At 48.7% G+C, this 7,100-nt stretch overlaps 1 long non-coding RNA gene across 2 annotated transcripts; it reads left to right on the plus strand.

The window, feature by feature from the left end:
- The first annotated feature begins 1,451 nt into the window (after nucleotides 1-1,451).
- On the plus strand, nucleotides 1,452-6,751 carry LOC118177238. 2 transcript variants are annotated; one of them, XR_004755717.1, is made up of 4 exons: nucleotides 1,452-1,531; nucleotides 3,089-3,220; nucleotides 5,375-5,485; nucleotides 5,980-6,033. It is a non-coding gene; the product is annotated as an uncharacterized LOC118177238 (long non-coding RNA). The 2 variants fall into 2 exon arrangements; XR_004755716.1 differs by having other exon boundaries at nucleotides 5,375-6,751.
- Nucleotides 6,752-7,100: the final 349 nt, after the last annotated feature.

Consider the following 7,100-nt stretch of genomic DNA (forward strand, 5'->3'; position numbering starts at 1 on the left):
GCATCTGCAGTCCTCCGCTTCCATCCTGAGCCATTCTACGTGGCACCTGTGGTTTATGCCCACAGCAGCTTCCACTGTGAAGTGCGGAGCTGTGGGCTTGTTCCAGGCTTCTCCATTGGGGAAAAGGTACCAGGACATAGCCTCCAGAGACAGATCATGGTCACAGGGTGTCCTGCTTAGGCACAGTGCCAGACTGATGGCTCAGAGCATCCCATCAGGTAGGACCAGGCCAGCCCAGAGCTGAGACTGACGTAGGATCTCTCCTGGGACTGATGAATTACCCCCTTGCTACTACTGCTTTGTAACACGAAAATAAACCATTGTCTATATATGAAAGCCTGCAAGGTAATTAATATCCTAGCCATTAAATTCTACTGTAGTATACTCAATGTTAATAAGCTGGCTAAGAACTCTGCTTGAAATTAATAAGTTGCAAATGACCCAAGGGCCACTGCTTCATGCTTGCTTTTTTCCCCCCATTTACCCACCCAAAGTTACAGAATTTAAATAGAAAGACAATTTTCATTTATGAGCTAGTATCATTATTCATAACCGGAGAGTTGTAAGGAATAAAAAGCCTTTCCGGTTAATTAGAAACTTGAGCATCTCGGGGAAATTTGGAAGGGAAGTAAATCTGGGCTCGATGGAGGGTAAACAAATACAAAACACAAATCAAAAGGAAAGGTAATTTCTGTAGAAATGTGGAAGTGCTTGCTCCCAGGTGTCCAGCTCTCTTGTGCAGGTCTGTGGTCTCACTGCGGTGAGCGTGGAGCATGCCAGGAGGTGCCAGGAGCAGAATATCCATGGGTCCCCCTCTGATGAGACGTGGGAGAGGTGTTTGGAAGAAGCAGGAGTCTGTGCCTCCCGGAGCAGGACACGGTGATAATGAACCTCGCTAGTTAGCTAACTCCTGTAGAACCGAGCGTCTGTTTTAATGAGGCTGACGCTTGTTTTTAATGGTCTTAGGTTGTTGCCTTTAGCCTTGGATTGACAACTTTTTAAGATGATTTAAATGAGCATAAGGCTTTATATAATGAAGCCTTCTGCTGTAACGTGCCACCAGGGTTAGAACTTCTGAGCGGGAGAACTGAGGGATGCACGAGTCGCAGAAGTAATTGTCAGCCCTTCGAAGAGCATTAAGTGATCCTGGGAGTCGCTGCCTGTTACGTGGTTGTTGGTCCTTCTTTGGCTATGGGCATCCTGGGGAAGCAGCTGTGGCCATTTCCTTTGATACCAAGCTGTAAATAATAGCTAAAAAGGCTAGTACTTTCCAGACAAACTCTTATCTCTTCGTTGTTGGACTCTCCAAATTTCTGAATACTTGAGATTTTCTACAAGAGACCAAGCTCATGGAGTCCTGCGAGTAAAGGGAAGTCTTAGCTCTTATTAAATAAGGAGGGGAATGAGAAGGATTTTTCTTTCACTTTGCTCTTCTTTGTATTTTGGGGCCAACGTTCAAGCTGGAATCACTTCCTTCCTGACTTCCCAAATGTAGAAAACTAGGACCCTCCCCTCAGTGTGGTGAGGCCAGGTGAGACACGGTCATCACTAGTTGTGTGCTTCTTGCCCACAAAGCTGGACACATGGTTCCATCCTTGAGCACCTGAGACAGCAGCCAGAGCTTGTCCTCCAGCCCCATGCTGCTTTGTTGGACTTGATGATCTTGAGGTCTCTTCCAACCTAGAAAATTCTGTGATTCTGTGATTCTGTGATTTGTGAGGACCTAAAGTCAGTGAGCTGCACCCAAGGAGGGATGTTTTGGTTTTCCACTGGGGGAAAAGAGCAGGCTGGGAATCTGCTGGGAAGCAGGGTCCTTTTAATAAAGGCTCCTTGCCTTCAAGGCAGGAACTGGCTGATGATCTCTTGGAGAAGCCCTGCCTATTCAGGGAGTAAGAGGCTCCAAGAAGTGCCTCTGTTTTTGTGTGAATGGACAGCATGGTCCAGGCTGGCAGTGACCAGCCCTGGCCCTGAAGATGCTGGGGGAGGATGGAGCTAGGACTGGCAAGTCCTCTGGGAGACACAGAAATCCCCTCTCCCCCTTAGACAAGGGGCAGGGTGGGAGAAGCCTGCAGTGCTTGGTGTGTGACTGACTTTTCTTGTTCTCAGGGCTGTCAATCTGCTATCCCCTGCTGGCAGCAGAAGCTCTAATTAAAACAAATTAGAGGGAAAAGACCTAGTGTTATAGAAATGCTTTGCTAATTATGTGGCTTGCTCAGCAGAAGAGCTGGGCTGTGGTTTTGTTCCGCTTTTTCGAGGAGAAGGTGGCATTGCAGAGGTGCTGGGGGGGAGGGAGAGAGGGAGGAAGAACCTTGGAAACTTGAATTGTTTTGTTTGTGTCTGTGGTAGGCAAGAGGGACGCCTCTGCATCCGAAGTACCACCCTGATTCCTGTATTAATGACACTCTTCCACATTCTTTTAAAACCTGGTGTTTCTACCGAGCTGCTGTGCTCAGAAGCAGAAACATCTCTGCCGCTATGTACCGGTCCCCCTGTAGCTCCAGATGCTCATCTTCTTCAATCCCTACCCCATCCCTTAGGGACAATTAGGGAAGAGATTGTAAATTCATAATTATGGACCTTTTCAAACCTAGATTAGTTCCTCCAGTCTATCAGGTAAATACATATTTATAAGTGTTTTTAAAAATGCACCATCCTTCGCTCGATGAGGTGTAATGAATCCATCATGTAAATACATGCTCAGGTGCAGAATGGAAAAATCCTTAGGGTATTTTTTTAGGATTATTAGAGGGATGTTCCTTGAGTAGCTTGGCTTCTCTCAAAAGTAATAAGAAAAAAAGTGATTTAACTGTGTACAATGCACAGATCATTTACTGGATGTTTCTTTATCAAAAGTATACTGGTGCCCTTCAGGCAAATGGGACTTATGTCTGCAGCTTGGTTGATGTTAAGAGCAGAAAGTTAAAGGAACTTAAGGAATAGCACACCTGTGATGAGATCAAACTCTGAAGAGCATATCTTCAAAATACAAAACCAAAAAACTCAGCTACTGATGCAAGAAATGGTTTGGAGAGGTGCCTGAATCTGAGATTTCTTGTGCTCCCTTTTCTGCTCTGTTTTGCACTTCCAGTTTTGCTATGGAATATGGAGTGAAGGCTTTCTGAAGGTGCTGAGCTGGTTGCAGTTATCCCAGTGCTCTAATCAGGGGAAAATACCTGAAGCCAAGCTGTGGGGAAAGGGACTGGTGCCTTCCATGTCTGAGGTAGGTCTTAATGTGCTGGGGGCAGAGCATGGTGCATTTGCAGCACGCTGCTGAACTGCAGAGGCGTCTCCAGACAGCGAGCTGCTGGTGGCAGGTGAAGAGGAAAGTGTCACCTCGGGCGCGCTGGCAGCTGTGGCCTGATGGAGGAGTTGTGTGTGCATCCCAAGTCCTTCGCTCCTGCCTGAGCTCTGCCAGGCATGTGCTGCACGGGGAAAGCTGCTGCTACTCCATGCCCCAGCTTTCCTCGTAGAAATCCAGGTCCTTGAGCTAGACTAACTGTACATCCACATCCAGTATTCCCAGAGTCTCACTGGGCTCTGGTGGATGCAGACTGGTCGGCATGGCAGCCCTCTGACTTGTGTGCCTGGCGCTGCCTCAGGCACTGACCCACGGGTGGCCTTGAACGACCAGTTCTGCTTTGGTTTTCTTCTGCAATTTCTGACTGCAGAACCTCAACACTTCCTAATGCTTTGAGTATCCAGTTCACCGTTTTTCTACCGACAAATATTGGTGGGTGTTAGCATAACACTAGGGTATGTCTCCGGGACATACATGTGATCACAGTTAATCAGGGCTGTTAGTGCTTAGTGGGATTGATGCCAGGGCACTCAATCACACTCAAAATCAAACTTGCCTCTAAAATCCTCTTGCTGCTAGGCAAAGGAATACAGTTTCTCCAAATTACTGGGTGCACAGGGAAGGAAATATTCAGTATTGCAGCTGGAAGTGAGCTTTTCATATCGGAGCCAAGTTAGGAAAATTTCCAAGCTTCTATTCTGACCCTAATTAATAGAATCCATTCTACTTTCATTGCATGTCATTACTTAACTTCTTAGAAAGGAGACGATTATGCTGGAGTGCTAATAACAGTATCCTAATTTAATGTTGCATGGAATGGCTGATGTGGAGTGAAATCTGGGATTCCATGGCTACAACCCTCCAGAATCTGCCAGTCCCAAAGGCAGGAAAAGGCCTTTTCACTTTTCTGGGGTCCAGACAACTCACATGAACCCCACTCTCACTAAACCCATGCGCAGCTGAGTAGAAGCTGGACGTTACCAGCTGCCACCAGCCACAATCCAAGCCTGCACAAGTGTTTTTTAAAAAATAGGTGCAAGTACCTGAGTGTGGGACTGCTGGGCAGGAGGGTCAGCATGCAAGGGGACAGTGCCTCCTCTTCATGGCAGCTCTTTCTGTCCTAAATAACAATGCATCTCTCTGTAGGTGCTGTGTTTTAAGCCAAGCTGATGGTGTCCCCAGTTCTTACCGGGGCTCTCATGGGCTCTGCCACTGAGCTGTGACACAGAAAAATGACTTTTGAGTGCCTTTCTAAACCCTGATGGCTTGAATTGTAAGCAATTGTGGGACTGGGCATTAGGGATGCTGAAGCTGGGCTCTGCCAGTGGGGAGGTATTTGGGCTGCTCTGGTGCAGCTTTTCCAAGGGCTGTGTCTGTTCTGGTGAGATCAGCACACCAGGCTCTTGGAGGATCCTCTGAAATCCCCCTCAAGCTCCTGGGGAGGCTGCTGAGAGCTTTGGCTCTGTCACTTGTGACCGGAAGGTTGTCACGATGGACAAGAGCAGCTCCTGGCACTGAGAGACAGAAGATCCCTCTCCAGGGATCTTTCTCTCCTTGTATAATATCCTGTTAAGTTAATCTCTAAGAATTGCCATTTCTAATGTTACAGCCTGAAAATGACGCTGAAAAATTTCATTAATTGTTAACAGTTTATTATGGTTTTAATTACTGTTTTTAATGCTGGCTAGCTTTCTGTACTATGAATCTGTTGGCTTTCATTTTCTTTGTTTTTTAATGTAAAGCAGAGTGCTTTACCATCTAATTACAGTGGACTTCACAGAGTTAGCTGAGGGGCAGCATTAATTACCCTTTGCCCCAGCTCATCTCTTGATGCGTTTTCTAATTTTCTAATTATTTCTTTTTATGTTCTTTGCATTGCAAAGGTGAGGAATGGAATTAAAAACAACCAGGAAGGTCAGGGTTTGGGGCAGGGAAAATTGTGTGCAAAACATCACTGACTGCTTTCCCACACTGCTGACCTGGATGTGCTGGGCTGTCTCAGGAAATTCAGAGCCTTGGCATCGCTCTCTGCACTGGTTTCCCTCCTCTGTGTTCTCTTTCTGCTCCTCACATCAGAGAACTGATGGATTTTTACCCCCTCCACCCTGCCACGAGAGCTAAATCTAATGGCAAAGTGAGCAAGTAGAGGAAGATGGACAGAGGCAGCTGGCAGGATGCTGTGGCCAGGTACTCATTAAAGTCTCCAACTCTCTCAGTGACCATTAATGACTAATTAGTTGTGCTACTGGTGCCTCTTCTGCAGCACTGATTAATTTAAGCGTTCTCCACTGCATGCCGTGCCCAGACTGCACTGTGGGGGCTGCGTGGCGGGCAGAGGCCCCTCTGGCACCGGGTCGAGCCCTGCCTTGGCACCAGCCAAAGAGATGGCTGTGCTGTTGGCCCCAGGGGTGGCCACAGCTTTGTCCGTGGGTCCAAGCATCCCCACAGCTGGCCCTGCTGTTCCTAGTCTCCTCCTGAGCAGCGGAGGGTGCTCGCTGTTCCCCTGCCCTGCATGTGGAGGGGAGGCGGGCAGGAGATGGTTTGCAGGATGTCCTTGTGGCCCATGTGCTCCTCTGGCTCCTGCTCTAATTTACTGAGGCCCTGTGGTTTATTAACTGTGGTCTTGGCATGATGGATGGGGCTTGTTTAATGCGAGCCTGCCTTTGGTGCTGCTTCTTCAGCAGGTGCTGATTTGTTCTCTTCCCTCCTCTGTCTCAGAGCTGATAGAAACCTAGCTGGGATCAGGGTAAGGGTCTGTGATTTTTTTATTTATCTTTTTTCCCCTCTGACATCTGTATGGATATGAGCTTGTTCCTTTCCCTTCTGCTCCACCAGCCACCTCCTCACCCCCTCGCCTTGGTAAGAGCCTGGCCCAGTTTCGGGTGTAGAGGCACAGAAAAGCCAAAGCCTGGATGTGGGTGGGCAACATCGCGTGGGTGCCGGGGGGGTTGCTGAGGGCAGGAGCAGGCAGAAAGCAGCACGTTTGCCAGCTGGACGGAGCTAGCACAAGGACAAAGCTGCCCCTTCCACCTGCAGCTGCACCTTGAGAAGGGACCCCACATCCAGAGGGCTTCCTGCGTGCTGGAGGGGATGAATTCACACCCTGGCTGCCCTGTCTGGCTCTGCCTGCAGCCTCCAAGGAGCAACCAGGAGCTGCTGCCCTCCCAGCACAGTGCTGGGCACAGACCAGAGCCAGCCCTGCCAGGGGACAAGGAGAGTGGTTGTGGCTGTGGGGCAGGACCCAAACTGGGCTGGCCCCACTGGTGTGTGCCTGGGAGGGTGGTGCAGAGGCCAGGGGAAGGTTTATTAATTGCTTGGTGGTGCTGTGTTAACGTGGCCCATTTGCAGCTTTTTCTCTTCTGTTTTGAAACTGTGAAATGAGGCGCAGTAATCAAGGAAGGTTTTAATAACCATCCCAGCTCTGACATTTAAATTACAGATGGCATTTTCAATTAAACAGGCGCTCTCAGCAGGTTTAATTTAGCTATCAGTTCTGCTCTGTTCTTTAAGTGCTTTCTTAAAAACGGTGATGAATTCAAAACTTGCTCCAAAGGGAGGAGGAGCTGAGGAGGGATTGGAACCCGCTGGAGAAGGGGAAGCCCCAGAGGATGCTGAGTGTGCAAAGGAAAGCCAGAGACCGAGGAGTACAGAGGATGTGCAATTCCCCCAGCACAGATCTGTGCACAGGATGCCCCACATGCTGCTCTTCTCAAATGTCACTTTGTGTGCCTGCGTCTGTGCACAGTCACATGCAACTCCACGCTTCCCAATGCAGTGGGACTTGAGCACACCGCCTGTTCTG

Source organism: Oxyura jamaicensis, chromosome 21, assembly GCF_011077185.1.
Source record: "Oxyura jamaicensis isolate SHBP4307 breed ruddy duck chromosome 21, BPBGC_Ojam_1.0, whole genome shotgun sequence".
Lineage (NCBI taxonomy): Eukaryota > Metazoa > Chordata > Aves > Anseriformes > Anatidae > Oxyura > Oxyura jamaicensis.